The sequence below is a fragment of the Orycteropus afer genome, unplaced genomic scaffold, assembly GCF_000298275.1.
Source record: "Orycteropus afer afer isolate SDZICR_OR568_19922 unplaced genomic scaffold, OryAfe1.0 scaffold00363, whole genome shotgun sequence".
Lineage (NCBI taxonomy): Eukaryota > Metazoa > Chordata > Mammalia > Tubulidentata > Orycteropodidae > Orycteropus > Orycteropus afer.
The window spans coordinates 2,951,299-2,971,792 of NW_006921950.1; positions in this window are offsets into that span (position 1 = coordinate 2,951,299).

The following is a 20,494-nucleotide window of genomic DNA, read 5'->3' on the forward strand; positions in this document are numbered from 1 at the left end:
TCAATTAGACACAAATTACAATTGAATAACCTTCAAAAATCTTGTCAGTCTTGCATGTCCCCAGTGTACTTGGGGTTGCTGGAAAGCAGAACATGTTCTTAAGCCCCAGGAATCTGCGAGAGTGCTGTCTCTTTAAATATCCAAAACAGTCAAGCCGCTTTTTAAACTGACAAAGTGGTGACATCCTCCAGACCGGCAAAAGTCCAAAGCTCAGCCCACCTTTCTCTTCACCATCTCCGTTTGTTCCCCAGCCACCGTGCACAGTCCTCCATGCAGTCCCTGGCTAGCAGGGTGATTTTTCGATTAATTCCTACGTCTTACCACCACATGAATCTGCAATAGTGCTGTCTCTTTAAATATCCAAAATAGTCAATCCGCTTTTTAAACTGACAAAATGGCAGTATCCTGTGGACTGGAAAAATTTCACAGCTCAACCCACCTTTCTCTTCACCGTCTCCGTTTGTTCCCCAGCCACTGTGCACAGTCCTCTGGCTAGCAGGGTGATTTTTAGGTTCATTCTTGGGTCCTACCACCACTCAGTAATCTCCAAGCTGTCTGTGCTGTCAGGATTGCTCAGGATCGCTGCCACACCGCAGCTCCATATGTCTCCTTTTTTGGTATTTTCATGCAAATTCTTCTGCTAGTTGGGGTTTATTCCACTTGTGTATCCTTCCCTTCAAGGCTCAGGGGTCCAGGATTATCTTCTGTGTCTGTGTTAATTGGTTTCCCTTTTCTTTGTTGAGGAGGTTCTGTGCAGTCTCTCTGCCTAGTCTGCCATCTTGCCGGAACTCCCTCCATCCAATATTTTTATATTATATGTAAATAATTGAGATAGAACTTTATATTAATGAGCTATTTTTTTTGTTGTTGCTTTATATTGTGAAATAAGATTGGTTATATTTGAATGCTATTGGTTTTGTGTAACTGAAACATTTAGTCAAATTCATAGCACTATTACTCTCGTTACTCCAGAAAAGATTCAACATTTCTATATTTATTCCTCTTTTCACCATTATCACAAAATCAAATGGCTTTCACCACTGACCTTGCCCCATTAATCTTGGCTCAATGTCTATTATAGAAAGAGGTTAAAGTGAGAGGTTTTGGCTCTGCACTCCTTACTTTAAACTGAACAGTCTTTGGCCTCTTAAAAATGAAATCAACTTGCTTAAAGAAAGGAGAAATTATTCTATATTTCTAAGAATGTCATCATTACTTACACTTTAATGTCCTTTCTCCCTACTCCAAACTTCCTGAATGGGAACCGTCATTTTCTGTACCTGGTAGGTTTCTTAATCTGAAGTTCTGTTTGAACTGCTGTTCTGGGTATTGGCAAGAATTATAAAGCATTTATAGTTTATTCCTGGCTGGCTTCTGGTTGAGAAATTGAATGGTACAAATGATGAAAGACTAGTTTGCTGTGGATATAATGAAGCAAGTAAAATGAAATTTCCCCAGGATAAAACTTTACCCTTTATCTTTTAGGTACAGGCTTATGCCACATCTGAATTTCTTGCCATAAGCAAAAAAGGAAACAGGGTGAGTGGATGGGTTTACACGAAGACAAGGGAGGTTAAAAAAAAGAAGAAGAAGAACAAAGATAGCTGGGAACTTAAAGTCAGTTTAGGCACAGACCTAAACTTTGTTGTGTTTAAATTTTGCAGTATAGTGAACACTGAGTGTGCATTTCTTCTTCTATTTAAAGAGATGATTGGTCATAGATTGTAGCATAGTTTGTAGGGTTTTTTTTTTTTTTTAAACATTTTATTGTGTTAAAATATATATAACAAAAATATGACATTTTACTCTTTTTACGTGTGTGATTTTGTGATAATAATTACATTTTCAACCTGGGTTTTAATATCAAGATATATGAAAATAGTTATATCAAACTTCAGAATGATAATTCAGATAATCTAGGATATTTAACACTATAGATGGATCTTTCTAGGTTTTTAGAAAAATATGGAAATTATTATTTTATTTTTTTCCCATGGCAGCTTGCTAAAACTGTGTAGGCAAAGCCTCCAAAGAGGCCTAAAACATAACCTTTTCTTAACTGCCTCAAAGAGTTTAACTCTTCTTATAGGTAACTTCAACAAAAAAAAAAGAAAAATCTGCTTATAGTGTTCTGGTAAGATAGCAGAATAGGCAGACAGACTACACAGACCCTCTTCAAGAAAGAAAAGGGGAACCATTTAAACCAGATATAGAAGACAATCCTGAAGCCCTGAGCTTTGAAGGGAAGGATATAGAAGTGGACTAAACTCCAATTAGTAGAAGAACCTACATGAAAAGATGAAAAAAGGAGACTTACAGAGCTGTGGTTTGTCAGTGATCCTGGTAGCACAGACAGCTTGGGTATTGCCAGGTGGAGTTAGGACCCAAGGATTAACCTAATAATCATCCATGTTAGCCAGGGCCTGTGTGTAGGACTGCACTGGTGGCCAGTAAATAAAAGGGGAAACAGCAAAGAGGAAGGCAGGCTGAGTTGTGGATGTTTGGATGCTCAGAGGGTGCAGCCATTTTGAATGTTTAAAAGTAGTTCAACCATTTTGGATATCTAAAGCAATAGCATTCTCCCAGATTCCAGAGATTTAAGAATAGGCTCCACTTGCCTGGAACCATAAAGACATTCAGGATATGAAGGACTGGAAAGTTTTTTGATTGTTGTTTTTGTTTAACTAAGTGGAAGGAAGCAGCAGTGCCCATACCACACAACTATACCTACACCTCCTACGGCTTCCCTTACCGAGTGAGAGCCACCACTTCCTTCTCCATCAACTGGCCAGTGATAAACAACCACCAAGATGAGCCTGACTCACCCTTATCTGCTATTTTCCCTTTCAATTCAATTAATATTTGGTTCACATATTTTGGAACACTTTCATTGGGTGCAAAGATATTTATTGTCATAATGTCTTCTTGGTTAATTGACCCTTTCAGCATCATATAGTGACCTTCTTTGTCTCTAATGTTATTTTTCACCTTAAAGTCTATTTTATCAGAAATTAATATTGCCACTCCTGCTCCTTTTTGGTTACTGTTGCGTTGGTATATTTTTTCTACCCCTTAACTCTTAATTTGTTTTTATCTTTGTGTCTAAGGTGGAGTTTTATAGGCAGCATATCAATGGGTCTTCTTTTCTTATCCATTCTGCCACTCTCTTTCTATTGATTGGTGCATTTAGTCCATTCACATTGAGTGTAATTAGTCATAGGTATGCACTGATTGCTCTCATTGGTGCTTTTTTTTTTTTTTTTTTTCATGTTATTGGAGTTTCCTTGGCCCACATACGTTTCTGTGCTGAGTTCATTTTGTTGTTAAGTGTTTCCTCTCTTTTCTTTATTGTTGGTTTTGTGCTTACTAAACCCCAAATGTTTTCCTTCCTTCTGGGTGTTCTTAGGGGGATTGTTCATTTTCTCTATGGTTACCTTGGAGTGAATTCTTGTCTCTATAATTTTGGAATAGTCTATTTTATGAGGACATTGCTCTGTTTTTCTCTCTATTTGGAAGTTTTGTACCTAGAACTTTTATTCCCTCTATTTGGTTAGTTGCTGTTGTTGTGTGCAGATTGACTTCCTTGTTTTTTAGTGTACAATGTATTATGGTCTTATTTTGAGAATCTGTTTCTGATTTGGTTTTACTGTTGATGTCATGTGTCCTGATTTTGCTGTTCTCTGTTGTCGGTTCTCTATTGGAAGGACTTCCTTAAGCAATTATTTGTAGCGTTGGTTTGGTTTTCACAAAATACCTTAATTTCTTTTTGTCTGAGAATGTCTTGATTTCACCCTCATATTTGATGTACTGTTTGGCTGAATATAGGATTCTTGGTTGGAAGTTCTTTTCCTTCAGTGCTTTATATATGCCATCCCATTGCCTTCTTGCCTGCATAGTTTCTGCTGAGTAATCAGAATGCAGCCTAACTGTTTGATCATTATAAGTAATATTTCTTTTGTCCCAGGCAGTTTGCAAGATTCTTTCTTTGTCTTTGGTTTTGAAGAGTTTGATTATGCTATGTCTCGGTGTTTTTCTCTTGGGATCTATCCTGTATGGGGTTCTTTGAACTTCTTGTACAAATATCTTTTCTTCCTTCATGATATGGGGATAGTTTTTTTGTTAGTAAGTCTTCCACAATTTTCTCTCTCTCTCTCTCTCTCTCTCTTTTTTTTTTTTTGCCTCTTCTTGCTCTGGAATTTCATTGAGATGTATGTTGTTTCTTTTCATGTCATCCTATAAAACTCTTAGGTTCTCTTCATTTCTCTTAAATCTTTGCTCTGATTTTTCTTCATACAGGCTGGTGTCAAGGGATTTATTTTCTAGTTGGGGAAATGTGTTCTTCAGCCAGTTCTAGCCAATTCCTTTGTGCTTCCACTGTGTTGTGCAATTCTGTAATTTTGGTATTCATCTTCTGAATTTCTAACTGCTGTTTTTGTATGAGTTCTGATTCTGTATTAATCTTGTTATTTTTTCTTGAATGGTTTTCCTGAGTTCTTCTAGGGTAATGCCTGTGTTCTCCTTGATTCTGTTTGAGGTTTCCTTGAGCTCTTGTAGAGTTCTATAAATGTACTTCTAAATTCCTTCTCAGATAATTGTATTGCCTCTTCTTCCTCCATGTTTAATGTGACTTTTGTCTGGGATTTCATTTCTATTGTCTTATCCTGTTTTTTTTTTTTTTAATTTGAGGTTTCCTAGACATTTTGAAGTTGTCTTTAACTGTTAGTTATGTAATGATTTGTTTTGTCTTTATTTTATGATTTAATATTTTTGAAAGGTGGAGCTGGTGTATTTTATTCTTTTGGTTATTCATTCAGGTGTGCTGGGTTGCTCTACAATGTCTTTGTGATGATGGAATCACTGTGTGGAATGTGGATGCAGGTCTCTGTTAGCCATGAAGGAGGTTTAGGATTTGAGTCAGAAGGTGTTATGGTGGTGTAATGTGGTTTTTCTATTGGATGAGGCAGGGAAGAGGCAGGGAAAGAAGGAAGAAAGGAGAAGAAAAAGCTCCAAGGCACCATTAGCCATTCCCAGGGCTTTGAGTAGGCAGCTAATGATGATGTTATACTGTTACTCACAGGACCACAGCTCAAGTTTGGTAAAGACCCTAATGGGTAGGGAGCCACCAATATCCACCAGATTCAGACAGCTGCAAAACCCCATACTCCAGGCACCTCCATGCCAAAAAGCTGTCCTAGGATATTTGCCCTGCACCCTGAGTTAGTCCCAGGGTCTTCCCACTTGGAGCAAGCTTCCCTCTCTGCTCCCAATTCAGGAGCACCTAGAGCCACCTTTACTCCCTCTCTGAGGTCCAAAGTTTACCAATAAAAGCAGGTGCTGAGGGTAGATGTGTACTGTGGTCACAGGTCCTCTGGTGCATTCTCTCCACTGCTCCAGGAAGCCCTCCAATGTCCCATCTTGCCAGCTGGTCAATGCTCTGCAGGGCAGGGTCCCCTATATTTTATTCTTTCCAGCTGGTTACACTGCCTCTCCCAATTTTCTACTCATCCCCTGGGTTTGTCATTCTCTGACATAATGAGCTGCTCAGAGTGCCAGAATCCCTGCTTCAAACTGCTGCACCTAGTTTTTCAGGCACTAAGATGCTTGAGGGACCTAACGTGTGGGCTACAGGTAAGACACCATCTTTCTATCTCTGGAAATGTTATTTTAACATTTTAACAAGGTGTTGTTCTTTGGAATGAAAATTTGTTTACTTTTTATTTTTCTTTTTAAAGAAAAATAACCTCTATAAGCTGCTTGGAATTAGAATTTGAAATCCCAAGGGCAAAGGCTAGAAGAGACTTCTCTCCCTTCCTGCTCCTTTTCTTCCTTCCTTTTTTTCTTCTTCCTCTCTTGCCTCTTCCCTTTCTCTAAGGAACCCTGGAGGCACAGTGGTTAAGCTCTAGGCTGCTAATCTAGAGGCTAGAGAGTCACATCCATGAGCTTCACAGGGAAAGACGTGCAGTCTGCTTCTTATGGATTTCAAGCCTTGGTGACCCTATGGAGCTGTTCTACTCTGTGTAAGTTGAAATCCATTCGGTGGCAATATGTTCAATTTTTTTAGTTTTTCCTTTCTCCAAAAATATTATTTTGACTTCCTACTCTGTGTCAGGCACTGTTTAAGGTGACAAGAGTAATAAATAAAAGAAAGATGTGTAAACTGCTCAGCATAAGAAACAGATAGAAATTTTGGGAAGAGGGAAGTAGAAAAGAGTGAAGGGGAAAGAGAAAGGTGAGAGGACAGGGCAACATGGTAAGCAGTTGGAGCCTGCTGCTATGCATGACCAGTGAGAAATCCTGGTGTTGTGGGAGGATCTTTACTTTGTTTTTCTTAGTCATTTGTGAAGCTGTTATTGAAAATCTATTGTATATTAGGCATGATGATTAACACTGGGGATAAGTTCATAGTCTCTGTCATGTCTACCCCATTTCGAAGGTTTTTATTATTTTTTTTTTTAAAGTCAGGTTATTGTAGTATGATTTATATAAGACAAAATTCACTGCTTTTAATGTATAATTCTATACACTTTACAAATGTAGCAGTCATGAAATCAATACCACAATCAATTCTATCACTCACTAACATTTCTTTGTACTCCCTTGAACCAAGTCTTCAAACTGTTTCATCCTAGCCTACCCCCTTCTGAGAGTTTGCATTTCTACCCCAGATATATTAAATCCAAATCTATAGTTTAAGAAGATCTCCAGGTGATTCTGTATATTCCCCAGGTGATCTACATATCTGTGTATGCATAATAGTCACCTGGGGATATTGTTAAATTGTAGATGCTGATTCAGTATATCTCAAGAGGAAATGCAAATTGTCATTGAACCAGAATGAACCAATTTGAAGCCCTGTTCTCAACACAGGTTTTATATTTTTATGACCTGGAAAAATTTTCAAAATACTGATGCTTGTGCTACATCATCCATGTTGTTGTTGTTAGGTGCTGTCCAGTGGGCTCCAATTCATAGTGACCTTATGCCAACAGAATGAAACACTGTATGGTCCTTTGCCATCCTCACCATCTTTGTTATACTTGATCCTATCATTGCAGCCACTGTGTCAATCTATCTAATTTCTCTTTATTTCTGACCCTCCACTTTACCAAGCATGATAACCTTCTCCAGGGACTGTTCCCTGGAGACCAACGTAGGTGAAATGAAGCCTGGCCATTCTCACTTCCAAGGAGCATTCCACCTATACTTCTTCGAGGACAGATTTGTTCATTCTTCTGGCAGTCCATGGTATTTTGAATATTCTTCACCAACACTACAATTCAACTCTTCTTCCACCTTCTTTATTCACTGTCCAGCTTTCACATGCATATGAGGTGATTGAAAATACCATGATCTGGGTTAGATATATGGATAAGGAGCTTGGTTGCTAACCAGAAGATCAGTGGTTCAAACCTACCAGCCAGTCTGTGGAAGGATGATGGGGTGATCTACTTCTTTGATGATTTACTGCCTTGGAAACCCACTGCTAGGTGTTGCTATGAGTTGGAATTGACTTGATGGCCTTGAGTTTTTTTGGGGGGGAGGAGGGGGCAAGTTTTGGCTTGGATCCATCTTCAAAGTGACATCTTTGCTCTTTAACCCTTTGAAAAGGTCCCTTGCAGCAGATTTTCCCAGTGCAATAAGACATCTGATTTCTTGACTCCTGCTTCCATGGGTGTTGATTGTGGATCCAGGTAAAAGGAAATCCCTGGCAACTTCAATCTTTTATCCATTTACTGAGATGTTGTTTATTGGTCCAATTGTCAGGATTTTTGTTTTCTTTATGTTAAGGTGTAATCCATACTGTGGACCATAGTTTTTGATCTTCGTAAGTAAGTGCTTCGAGTCTTCTTCATTTTCAGCAAGCAAGGCTGTACCATCTGCAGATCATAGATTGTTAATGTCTCTTCCAATCCTGATGCCACATTCTTCTTCATATAGTCCAGTTTCTCAGATTATTTGCTCAGCATATGCAATGAATAAGTGTAGTAAAAGGATTCAATCCTGACACACACCTTTTTTGATTTTAAACCATACAGTATCCACTTGCTCTGTTTGAACAACAGCCTTTTGTTCTATGTACAGGTTCTTGGGCGCAATTAAGTGTTCTGGAATTCCCATTCTCCACAATGTTGTCCACAGTTTTTTGTAAGTCACACAGTCAGATGCCTTTGCATAGTTAATAAAGCACAGGTAAATATCTTTCTAGTATTCTTTGCTTTTAGTCAAGATCCCTCTGACATCAGCAATTATATCCCTTGTTCCACGTCATGTTCTGAATCCAGCTTAAATTTCTGGAACTTCCCTGTCAATATATTTACTGCTGCAGCCATTTTTGAATTATCTTCAGCAGAATTTTATTTGTGTGATATTAATGATATTGTTAGGTAATTTCTACATTCTGTTAGATCACTATTTTTTTGGAATGGGCACAAATATGAATCTCTCCCAGTCAGTTGGCCAGGTAGCTGTCTTCCAAATTTCTTGGCATAAATGATTAAGTATCTCCAGTGCTACATCCATTTGTTTGAAACATCTCAATGGGTATTCTGTCAGTTCCTGGAGCCTTGTTTTTCACCAATTCCTTCAGTGAAGCTTAGATTTCTTCCTTCACTGCCATTGGTTCTTGATCATACACTACCTCTTGAAATAGTTGAACATCAACCAATTCTTTTTAATAAGTGACTCTGTGTATTCCTTCCATCTTCTTTTGATGCTTCCCGCATCATTCAATATTTTGCCAATAGAAACTTTCAATATTGCATTTTGAGGCTTGAGTTTTTTCATCAGTTCTTTCTACTTAAGAAATGCTAAGTGTGTTCTTCCCTTTTGATGTTCTAACTCCTGGTCTTTGCACACTTTATTACGAAACTTTCTTTTGTCTTTTCAAGCTGCCCTTTGAAATATGTTCAGCTCATTTATTTCATCATTTCTTCTATTTGTTTTAGCTTTAGCTTCTCTCTGTTCAAGAGCAAATTTCATAGTCTCCGCTAACATCCATTTTGGTCTTTTGTTATTTTCCTATCTTTTTAACAACCATTTGCTTTCTTCATGTATGATGTTCTTGATGGCATCCCACAACTCATCTGGTCTTCAGTCATTGATATTTAATGCATAAAATCCATTCTTCACATGGTCTCTAAATTTAGGAAGTGTATAATCAAGGTCATATTTTAGTCCCCATGGACTTGTTTTAATTATCCTTATCTTCAAGTTGAACTTGCATATTAGCCATTGATGGTCTGTTTTATAGTCAGCTCCTGGCCTTGTTTTGACTGCAGATAATTAGCTTCTTCATCATCTTTTTCCATAGATGTACTTGATCTGGTTCCTGTGTATTCCATTTGGTGAGGTCGACAGGTATAGCCACAGTTTATGTTGCTGAAAAAATGAATAAATTGCTGGTTTTGCAAAATTCTATCTTGCTATCTCTGGCATCATTTCCATTACCAAAACCATATTTTCCAACTACTAATGTTTCCTCTTTGTTTCCAACTTTTGCATTATGATCACCATCGATAATACATCTTATTGCATGTTAGGTCAATATCAGACTTCAGAAGTTGGTAGAAATCTTAATTTCTTCATCTTTGGCTTTAGTGATTGATGCGTAAATTTGAATGATAGTGTATTAACTGCTCTTCCTTGTAGGCATATGTATATTATCCTATCACTGACAGCCTTGTACTTCAGGATAGATCCTGAAACATTTTTTTTTTATGAAGAATGCAACAGCATTCCTCTTGAATTTGTCATTCCTGTCATAGTAGATCACATGATTGTCTAACTCAAAATAGCCAATACTAGTCCATTTCAGCTTACTATGCCTAGGATATGAATCTTTATATGTTATTTTTGACAACTTCTAAGTTTCCTAGATTCATACTCATCTAGATTCACCACTCATCTGTCTGTTGTATTGTGGTGGCTTGCTTGTTGCTGTGAAGCTGGAGACTATGCTAGTGGTATTTCAAATACCAGCAGAGTCACTCATGGTAGACAAGTGCCAAAGGGATAAGGAGGTCACATCTTCCAACCTCCTCTAACCACACAAGAGGAAGACAGAATCAACATCAGTAGCCCAAGGCCTATTCCTGTGAGGCCAGACATGCTGCCTTCCTCCAGCCCTTTCACCAACCCTGACACCAACCATTCCTCCTGCAGAACTCACCGCCTTTCTGGTAGGTTCAATAATTCACTGCATTGGCCACACAGAACTCACAGATTATGGGGTTTATTAGGGAAGCACCAGGTTACAGTTCATGTTCAGGAAAAATGCTGTTTCTCTCAGCCTGCTGTCTCTCCACCAACAGTCTCTCTCCCAGCAGTGTATGTCCCTCAGTGTCTCTTTCAACAATGCATGCCTCTTGTGTCTCTTTCCCAGCAGTGTGTGTCTCTCAGGAGTGTGTGTCTCTTAGGGGCATGTTTCTCTCAGGAGCATGTTTCTCTCAGCAGTACATCATTTGCAGCCAGTACTCCGAGAGACTTTTGCCTCTAAGAGGCCTCCTTTTGAGCCTGGCAGTGTCCAAACTAGCCAATCATAACATCAGAATTCTAAGCACCTGAGAGAGAGTGAACTTCCCAGAACATTGCTTTGTGCCATGCCCAATAGAAATACCCCAGGTGGATAAACTTTTATAATCAAGAGCTCCTCAGTTGCTCACAGCAAATTCCACCACAAAGTTTACAAAGACTTATGGCTAGAAAAGACATACCAGGTAATTTACTACACCACAACAGGTTTCAGTGGAACTTCCATACTAATACAAACTGGGAAGAAGGATAAGGTCATCCACTTTTGAAAAAATTAGCCACTGAAAACCTTATGAATAACAATGAAACACTGTCTGATCTATAACTAGAAAGTTTTATAACTAGCCATGAAATATTGTCTGGTATAGTGCTTGAAGATGAGCTCCTTAAGTTGGAAGGCAATCAAAATATGACTGGAGAAGAGCTGCCTCCTCAAAATAGAGTGGACTTTAATAACATGGATAGAGCCAACCTTTTGGGACATTCATTTGCTGGTGAGACACAATGCAAATGGGAAGAAACAGCTATAAACATCCATTAGTAATCAGAATGTGCAATGTATGATATACAAATCTAGGCCTCAGCCCTAGATATTTTGATTTAATTGGTCCTGGGTGGGACCTGAGCATTGGGATTTTAAAATCTTCCCCAAAGTGTTTGAATGTACAACCAGGGCTGAAAATCACTTTTTATGGTACTTTAAAGGAGTGATTCTCAGTCTTTTTTTTTTTTTTTTTTTTTTTAATACAACAATGATAGGGTGGGGTGGTGTACTTCTACTAAATTTCATAATTATTGTGTTTTTTTTTTTTTTTCTTTTCATTATGGCTGCTTGTAGTATGGTTAATGATTTTCCTTTGAATAAGTTGAAGGCAGAAGAATAATGTTATTCTTATTTACTTGGTAAATCATAAATTCTGAGAGGGTAGGCAGTATGTCTGAGGATTTCAAACAGAGGACTAGAGGTGTATGGATACAGAACAGCTCTCAGGTATTTTACCTAGTTATTCGTGTGCAACAAAGCACCCTTGACCTTAGTGGGTGAAAACAACAGCCATATAATATTGCATGATTCTGTGCTGGTATCACCTGGGATCATGCAGGCAGCTGCATTCAGTCAGTCGTTGGACTGAGCAGGAAGACTCCAGAGACCCTCATCCTCACCTACGTGTTTAGGACCTTGATGGGGGTGTATGGAAAGCTGAGAGCATTCTCTGTTTACATGGTTATTAATTAGTTGGTGGTCTAGTTGTAGCTTCTTTACATGGTGTCTGTCTTCCAAGAGGGTGAAAACAAAAGCTGCAAATTCTCTAAAGACCTATGCCCCAAACACAAACAATACCACTTCTGTCAAATTCTGTTGGTCAAAGTAAGTCACTGGGCCAGCCCAGACTAAGATACCACCTTTTGATGAAAGGAGAGGCACAGCCACATTTTTGAAAGGGCATGGGAATGTGAAGGATTGTTGCTGTCACCTTTGGAAATAATCTACCATGCCAGGTGATCCTCATGTCTCCCTAGGGATATGCTTGTCTGCTCTGAGAATTACCAGCTTGCAAGCTTGCAAGCTTAACCACTATCATGATTGTTCTGTTGTCTGTCTCTTCCTCTTCTGCCTCAGCCCCTCTCATTCTGTATTTGCTCTTCACAACCTACGGGAACAAGCCCTAGACAGCTAAAAACCTGTTATAGGAAGGCATGGAACTCTAACAGATTTGTATACCCTGCACCAAGGTTTCAAGGTTCTGGGAACAGAAATAGCCCCAAAGAATTCTGGTTTTTGAATTGATTGTCTATTATATAATTTATAAGTCTATTTTTCATGTTAGAAGATTGGTAGATAGCTTCTGACCCACCATTGGTAGAACATTCATTCTGTGTTGTTTTTACTATTCACCCACAACATTTCACTGATAGACCTTGTGGCCCACAAAACACTTTTATGAGACAGCTGCCTGCATTAGGTGCAGGATGGCTGAAAAATTGCACAAAGCAAACTTATCCTTTTACCTTCATTTTATGAAAAGCAGAGAAGTGTGGAGAAACAGAAAGAGCCCAAGATCTAGTTCTTTTGTCACTGCCAAATTGTGGTGGAACCCTGGTCAGGTCTGTTAAGGGACCAAGAGCTTCAGTATCCTCATTTGCAAATTTGCAAAACATCTCAGGGTTGTGAAAACTAAATGAAGTAAGCTAGTTGACAGCTGGCAGTTGTATTACCTGCTAGCACAAGTATAGCAACTGACATTCAGAGCAAATAAATCAGAAATCAAGTTCTTGTTGACGTATTACTGTATACTGAGCTCTGATACTGCCTATTACACTTAAAAACAATTACTAGGTTATTTTTCTATTTATCCTTGCTTCTACAAACTATGATTATGTTATGGCTACAATTGCTACTGTGGTTGGTCAAACAAGTCAAACTTGGTTGCACTGGTAAGTGCATAATTAAAATAAAAAGGAAATGGAAGAATGTAATTCAATTTATAAAACTGTATCATATTTACGATTCATCACAAGCACATCACATTTTTATTTATCTTGTGTGTGTACCAGGTATCTCAATTAGATTGATTATCTTTTGAGAGCAGAAAAGTGGGCTTTTGTGGTATTTGGATCTCTGGTGTCTGTACCAGCCTCTTATTAAAATTTGTTCATGATCAAGATCAATAACTCTCTGCATTCAGTGTGGCACAGTTCTTCTAAACTGTACATGATATTTAAGCAGTAATGTCTGTTCTGGTTACCTACTGCTGCTCTGACAGGAATATACCGCAAATGGGATGCTTGAACAAACAGGAGTTTATTCTTACAATTTGGAGACTTTAAGTCCAAATTCAAAGTGCCAGGCTCTAGGGGCTGAGTGAAAGCCCCTCAATCTTGGGGTCCAGCTCTGCCTTCTGCTGCCAGCCCACTGGAGCTAGGGGCATTTCTTCACTCAGACAGCTGCTGGCTGCTGAGGCTGAGAAGCCCCAAAGTTGACAAGTAAAAAGGCACAGTTCTGATGTTACCAAACCACATGGCAGACCATTAATTCAAATCCATTGTAAGTTCCAAGTTCGCCAGAGTGTAGCAGGCTACTGAGCAATGACATGGCTACATGCAGGGTCCAAGCGTGCCATAGGCTAGAGACCATTCCCAAAACTGCTGCTTATATATGGGAAGCAGACCACATACCCAAAGGCAGCTACTCAGCTGCTTGTGGTAGATCCCACCATGGAGTTGATTGCCAGTCTTATCATGAAGAATAACTACCACCAGCTTCCCAGCCACTCAACCAGGCCCAGCCAAGTTGACACACAAACATAACTACCACAATGTCTTTGGAGAATTCACAGGGCTGTGAATAGCATCATTTGTTTACATGTGGAGAGGAGTTGTTTATGGCTAGTGAGCTCACTGGAGATAATCACAATGATAAATACAAATTGGGATTTTGAAGGAAGTTCTGTAATGCTTTTGTGTGACCTGTATGCCCTCAACAGCCTTCTCTCAGATACCCTATTTGATAGGTGTCTGAAAGAGAAGGATAAAGATGCTTCTTAACTTGAATCTCTCTTCTCTAAGAGAGATAGGGCTCTCATTTCCAATTTGGAATGCATTTGTTTCTCTAAGAATCCTTTATAAACACAAAAGCAGCTTTTTGACAAATGGGTGGGATAAATGTTTTCTAGCAAGAGCAAATATTACTTGCTAAGTTGGTATCAGTATGGGTAAATTGAATCTATGTGGTCTTCTGTATGATAATAAGGTGGTAAAAATATATTATTTACTTATATTGTAACCTGTACAAAGGTACGATCAACTAGGCTAGGAAAACTTAGATACAATAACGAGGTTTTGAACTCCAGGTAACTCTGAAGCACCACAGTCAGGTCACACTTGTACATTTTGGGTAGATGTTAATGCTATTTTTCATTTTGTTTGAGATTCCACAAATATATCTTTCCATATCTCTAGTTAATATTTATTAAACAGCATGAAAATATACGTTTGTGCTCTTTAAGAACATGTTGAATGAGATAAGTATATGTGAAACTCTCCGAGGCTAATTTCATTATCAAATTTGAAGTCTAATTGCTACACTAGTTATGCTTAAAGGTGTGGATAGCAGCCCCGCTCCTCCGCCACCCCCCAGATAATCGTGTAACTGTACTCACTAGTTTTTAAAGAAAGAAAATTATGAGAAATTCAAAGCTTGTAGAATCCCAGAGAATGGATGAATGAATGAATGAATGTGTGCCTATATACACTTAATGTGTCTATGTTATATGCTGTGGGAATGATAGAAAAAATAATCTAATCATGATTGTATGATGAAAATAGCAGAAGAGAGATAAGTAAGTTGAAGTATCAATATGGGAAGAACCACTCCTCAGTGAAAAATCAGTAGGCTGTTGGTATAGGTTGGAATTATATTCAACTAGAATATATTTTCATACCCTTCACTCTTACTTTAGTCCTGTTTTTATTTAGCAAAAAGGATTTATTATTTAGCAAAAAAGGCTAAGACAATGACAGTGAAATAAATCTTTCTCTCCTGTAGCTTCCTTTCATGAGCTAATTTAGAAAAAGTCTTTAGAAGCCATGGCTAATTATGAAATGTAATAATTGTATTTTTTAGAATTTGTAGAAAGATGTTGTAAGGAATGAGATGATAGATATGACAACAATGTAAGTTCTTAAGGAGAAAACTGTTACTCTAATAATAGTTTTCTCTATACAACTCACTCTTCCTGGTTTTAAACTTTCTGAATGTGCATGATTAATTGAAGATTTATGGCTTTAGTTTTATAGAAACACATTAAGTGTTCAATTTTAAATATTAAGAAATATCCACAATGAAAAGTCAAATCAATAGCAGGGATTAATCTTGTATGAGATAAGAGAAATATCTGTAGGAATTTATATTTTATCCCATCATTGTTGAAGTAAAAACTAAATTGGAATATCCAGAATATCAGTACATTCTCCATATACCAGTGTGTTATAGTAGGCTTTGGGATAAGAAGGCCCTCAGTCATTTGCTAGTTGTCGGGTTTTGGAAAAATTATTTAACTTTTCTGATCTGCAATTTCCTCAGCTGAAAAAGAGGATAATTGATGATGCAAGGCATTAGCATGCTCAGATACTATCCAAAAGATTGTAGATTCAAATCCACACAAAGAGACCTCAGAAGAAAGACCTGGCAATGTACTTCTGAAAAATCAGCCATTTGAAAACCCCATGAGGCCCATATCTACTGACACATGTGGGGTTGCCATGAGTCAATATTAATTCAACAGCAAATGGTTGTCCATGCTAACATGGCATACTAAAAGCATTTGGGTTATGGTAAATGCTCAAATATTACTCAAATGTGGGGAAACTCCTTGCTCTGGGTTGTATACCATGGTGGGAAATACTACTCTAATAAAATGAGAGTGGGGGAAAAAAAGCAACAGAACCATTCCTGCAAGGATGTGACATTTAAGCCAGCAAAGTACTTTCCTTAATTCACTTTATTCCCTAGAAAATTGTCTCGAAAAGAACTTTTCTCATAGAGAATATTTGATTATGGAGTTTCCTTAAGAAAATCATTACCTTGAAGGAGATTCAATTTTAATTCTATTGTATATACATTAGTATTTTTCCTCTTTGATTTTAGCCATATTCTGTATATTATTTTACTTTTTCTCTCACTCAAAATAATAAATACTAGGATGTGAGGGATTTGTTTTGTCAAACTTTAGAGTATTTAAACTTCCTCTTTTGTATTGCAACTCTGCTTTAGTTGCTGATAAAAATGCTTATTTCTAGGAGGCATATAGATCTAATTCAAGTGACAAAGGGAAGATCCCTGACAGAAAATTTTTATCTAATGGAAGAATTTTTAATTTATACACCATAGCTTATTTCATTCTTTCATATTAGTGTAGTCTTTGAAACATCAAATTTTGATAAAACCAGGAGTCAACTTTTATATACAATGTGCATCTGGCAGAATGATTTATATGCAAACTATATAATTATATAAATAAATGTTACTTTCTATAAAATGAAAATTTTCAACACTTCCATGAAAAAGTCTCTTTCACTTACCCCCACCCTCCTTTATTTTCATTTTCCTAAATTAACATTACTGTACATTTAACCAAGTTGCATCTATTGCCTGAACAGAAAGCAATAGACAACTGGATGTAAATGTATGATCATTGTTCTTATGGCATCATTCATTACTTAATTCAATTGTCTTTATTTCACTTTAGATGTCACCAAATGGGCAGCTGGAGAAGAGTTTAGAATTTGTAGACACTGGATTTATGTGGGAAGAATTAAAGGATTATATCATTTATAAAGCCTCCAATGTGTGCATCCAACAGAACATCAGATTAGCTACATTCCAGAAAATTATGTGAAACAAGAAAATCACCAACAACACAACAAACAACACAATAGAATGACAGCAATAAATTCATATCTATCACTAATTAGATCTGACTTGATGGCAGTGCATTGCATTGTTGTATCACTAATTACACTCATTGTGAATGGACTAAATGCACCAGACAAGAGAAAGAGAACGGCTTATTGGATAAGAAAAGAAAACCCATTGATATGTTGCCTATAAGAGACCCACCTTAGACACAAAGATAAAAACAAATTAAAAATTAAGGGGCGGAAAAAATTATACCAAGTTAGTGGCAACTGAAAAGAGCAAGAGTGGCAATGTTAATTTCTGATAAAATAAACTTCAAGGTGAAAAACAGCATAAGGGACCAAGAAGGACATTATATGATGCTAAAAGGATCAATTGACAAGAAGACATCATTATAATTAATATCTATACACCCAAGAAAAGTGCTCCAAAATATGTAAAGCAAATATTAACTGAGTTGAAAGGAAAAAATAGACAACTCTACAATAGTAGTAGGAGACTTTAACACACCACTTTCAAGGAGGGACAGAACAACTAGAAAAAAATTCAACAAAGATACAGAAGAACTCAGCAACACAATCAATCAACTTGATTTCATAAATCTATACAGAGTACTCTACCCAACAAAAGCATGATACACATTCTTCTCCAGTGCAGATGGATCATTCTCCAGAATAGACCATATGTTAGCACACAAAACAAGCCTCAATAAATTATAAAACAATGAAATACTACAAAGCATCTTCTTGGATCATAATAGTATAAAATTAGAAATCAATAATAGGAAGATCAAGGAAAAAATATCATATATGTGGAAACTGAATAATACACTGCTTGAAAACTACTATGTAAGAGAAGAAATAAAGTATGAAATTAAAAAAAAAAATCCTAGAAACAAATGAGAATGAAGATACAACTTACCCATACCTTTGGGACACAGGAAAAGCAGTACTCAGTGGTTAAATTATAGTAATAGATGCATGCATTAAAAAAGAGGATAGAAACAAAATCAACACTCTAATTCAACAACTCCAACATTTAGAGAAAAAGCAACAAAAGAAACCTACAGTATCCAGAAGTAAGGATATAATAAAGATCAAAGCAGAAATAATGAAACAGAAAACAAATGAACAAACAAACAAAAAAAGAAAATCAACAAAGCAAGAAACTGGTTCTTTGAAAGATTAACAAAATTGACAACCACTGGCAAATTTAATAAAGGAAAAGAAGAGAAGATGCATATAACACAAATAATAAACAAAAAGGGTGACATCACAACAGAACTAACTGAAATAAAAAAGATAATAAAAAAAATATTATGAAGAACTGCTCTACAACAGATTTGAGAACCTAGAAGAGATTGACAAGTTTCTAGAAACACAAGACCTAGCTAAACTATCCCAGTCAGAGACAGAATACTTGAACAGACCCTTAACAAAAGAAGAAACTGAGCAGGTCATAAAAAACTTCCCACACAAAAAAAGTCCCAGCCCAGATGGTTTCACTGGAGAATTTTACTACACATTCAGGGAAGAATTGCCACCTATACTACTCAAACTAATCCAGAACACAGAAAAAGATGGAATACTTGCAAATTCATTCTATGAAGCAAGTATAACACTGATATAAAAACCAGGGAAAGACACCACTAAAAAGGAAAACTACAGACCAATATCTCATGAATATAGATGGAAAAATCTTCAACAAAATCTTAGCCAACAGAATCCAACAACATAAAAAAAAAAATAGTACATCCTGACCGAGTAAGATTCATACCTTGTGTGCAAGGGTGGTTCAACCTCAGAAAACCAAGCTGTGTAATTCACCACATAAATAAAATAAAACAAAAGAACCACATAATATCTGTCAATACAAAAAAGGAATTCAATAAAATCCAACAGCCATTCCAGTTCAGAACTCTCAGCCAAATAAGGATAGAAGGGAAAATCCTTAACATAATAAAGGGCATAAATGCAAAGCCAACAACGAACATTATTGTTAATGGAGAAAGACTCAAAGCATTCTCCTTGCAAACAGGAACCAGACAAGGATGCCCTCTGTTACCACTTCTATTGAACATTGCATTGGAAGTCCTAGCCAGGGCAATAAGACAAGAAAGAGAAATAAAAGGCATCCAAATTGGCAAAGAGGAAGTAAAGCTGTCTCTATTTGCAGATGACATGATCCTATACATAGAGAACCCAAGAGACTCAGCAAAAAATTACTGGAACTAATAGAAAGGTTCAGCAAAGTGGCAGGATACAAGATCAACAGGCAAAAATCAGTTGGATTCCTCTACATCAACAAACAGACCTCTGAAAAAGAAATAAGGAAAACAATGCCACTTACAAAGCTACCAAAAAGATAAAATATTTAGGAATAAATTTTACCAAAGACACAAAAGACCTATGCAAAGAAAACTACAAAATACTACTACAGAACAGTACAAGGGATCTATATAAATGGAAGAACTTGCCTTGTTCATGGACAGGAAGATGGAATATTGTGAAAATGTGAATATTACCCAAAGAAATTTATACATTCAATGCAATCCTGATCCAAATACCATCAACATTTTTTAAGGACATGGAAAAAATCAATTATTAATTTTCTATGGAAAGGAGAGAGACCTCAGATAACTGAAGCACTGCTGAAGAAGAAAAACAAAGTAGGAGGTCTCACACTCCATATTTCAAAACCTACTATACACTCACAGCAGTTAAAACAGCATGGTCTTTGTACAATGGTAGACAGATAGACCAATGGACCCAATTAAAAACCAAGAATTAGACCCATCTATCTTTGGACAGTTGATCCTTGACAAAGGACCAATACCCATTAAATGGGAGAGAGATAGCATCTTTAACAAATGGTGCTGGCAAAATTGGATATCCATTTGCAGAAAAATGGAACAAGACTCACACCTCACCCCACATCCAAAAACAAACTTAAGTTGGATCAAAGATTTACACGTAAAACCCAAAACTATAAATCTCATCAAATATAAAATATGGACAAATCTAAGGGTTCTAATTTATGGCATAAATAGACTATCAAAAATAACCCAGAATGCACAGGTGGTGGAAGAGAAGCTAGATGACTGGGGCCTTTTAAAAATTAAATTCTTATGTACATTGAAAGACTTTCCCAAAAAGGGTAAAAAGAGAACCTACAGATTTGGAAAAAAAACATTTGGCTATGACATATCTATCAAAGGACTTACCTTCAAAATTTAAAGAAAACTTCAATACTTCAACACCAAACAGACAACAATCCAATTAAAAAATGGTTAAAGGACATGAACAGACTCTTCATTAAAGATGATGTATTGGCAGCCAATGAACACATGAGGAAATGCTCGTGATCATTAGTCAGTAGAGAGATGAAAATCAAAACAACAATGAAATATCATCTCACCCCAGCAATAATAGCAAAGTTCAATAAGACAGAAAATAACAAATGCTGGTGAGTTTATGGAGAGATTGGAACTCTCACACACTGCTGGTTGGACTGCAAAATGGTATAAGCATTGTGGAAAATGGTATG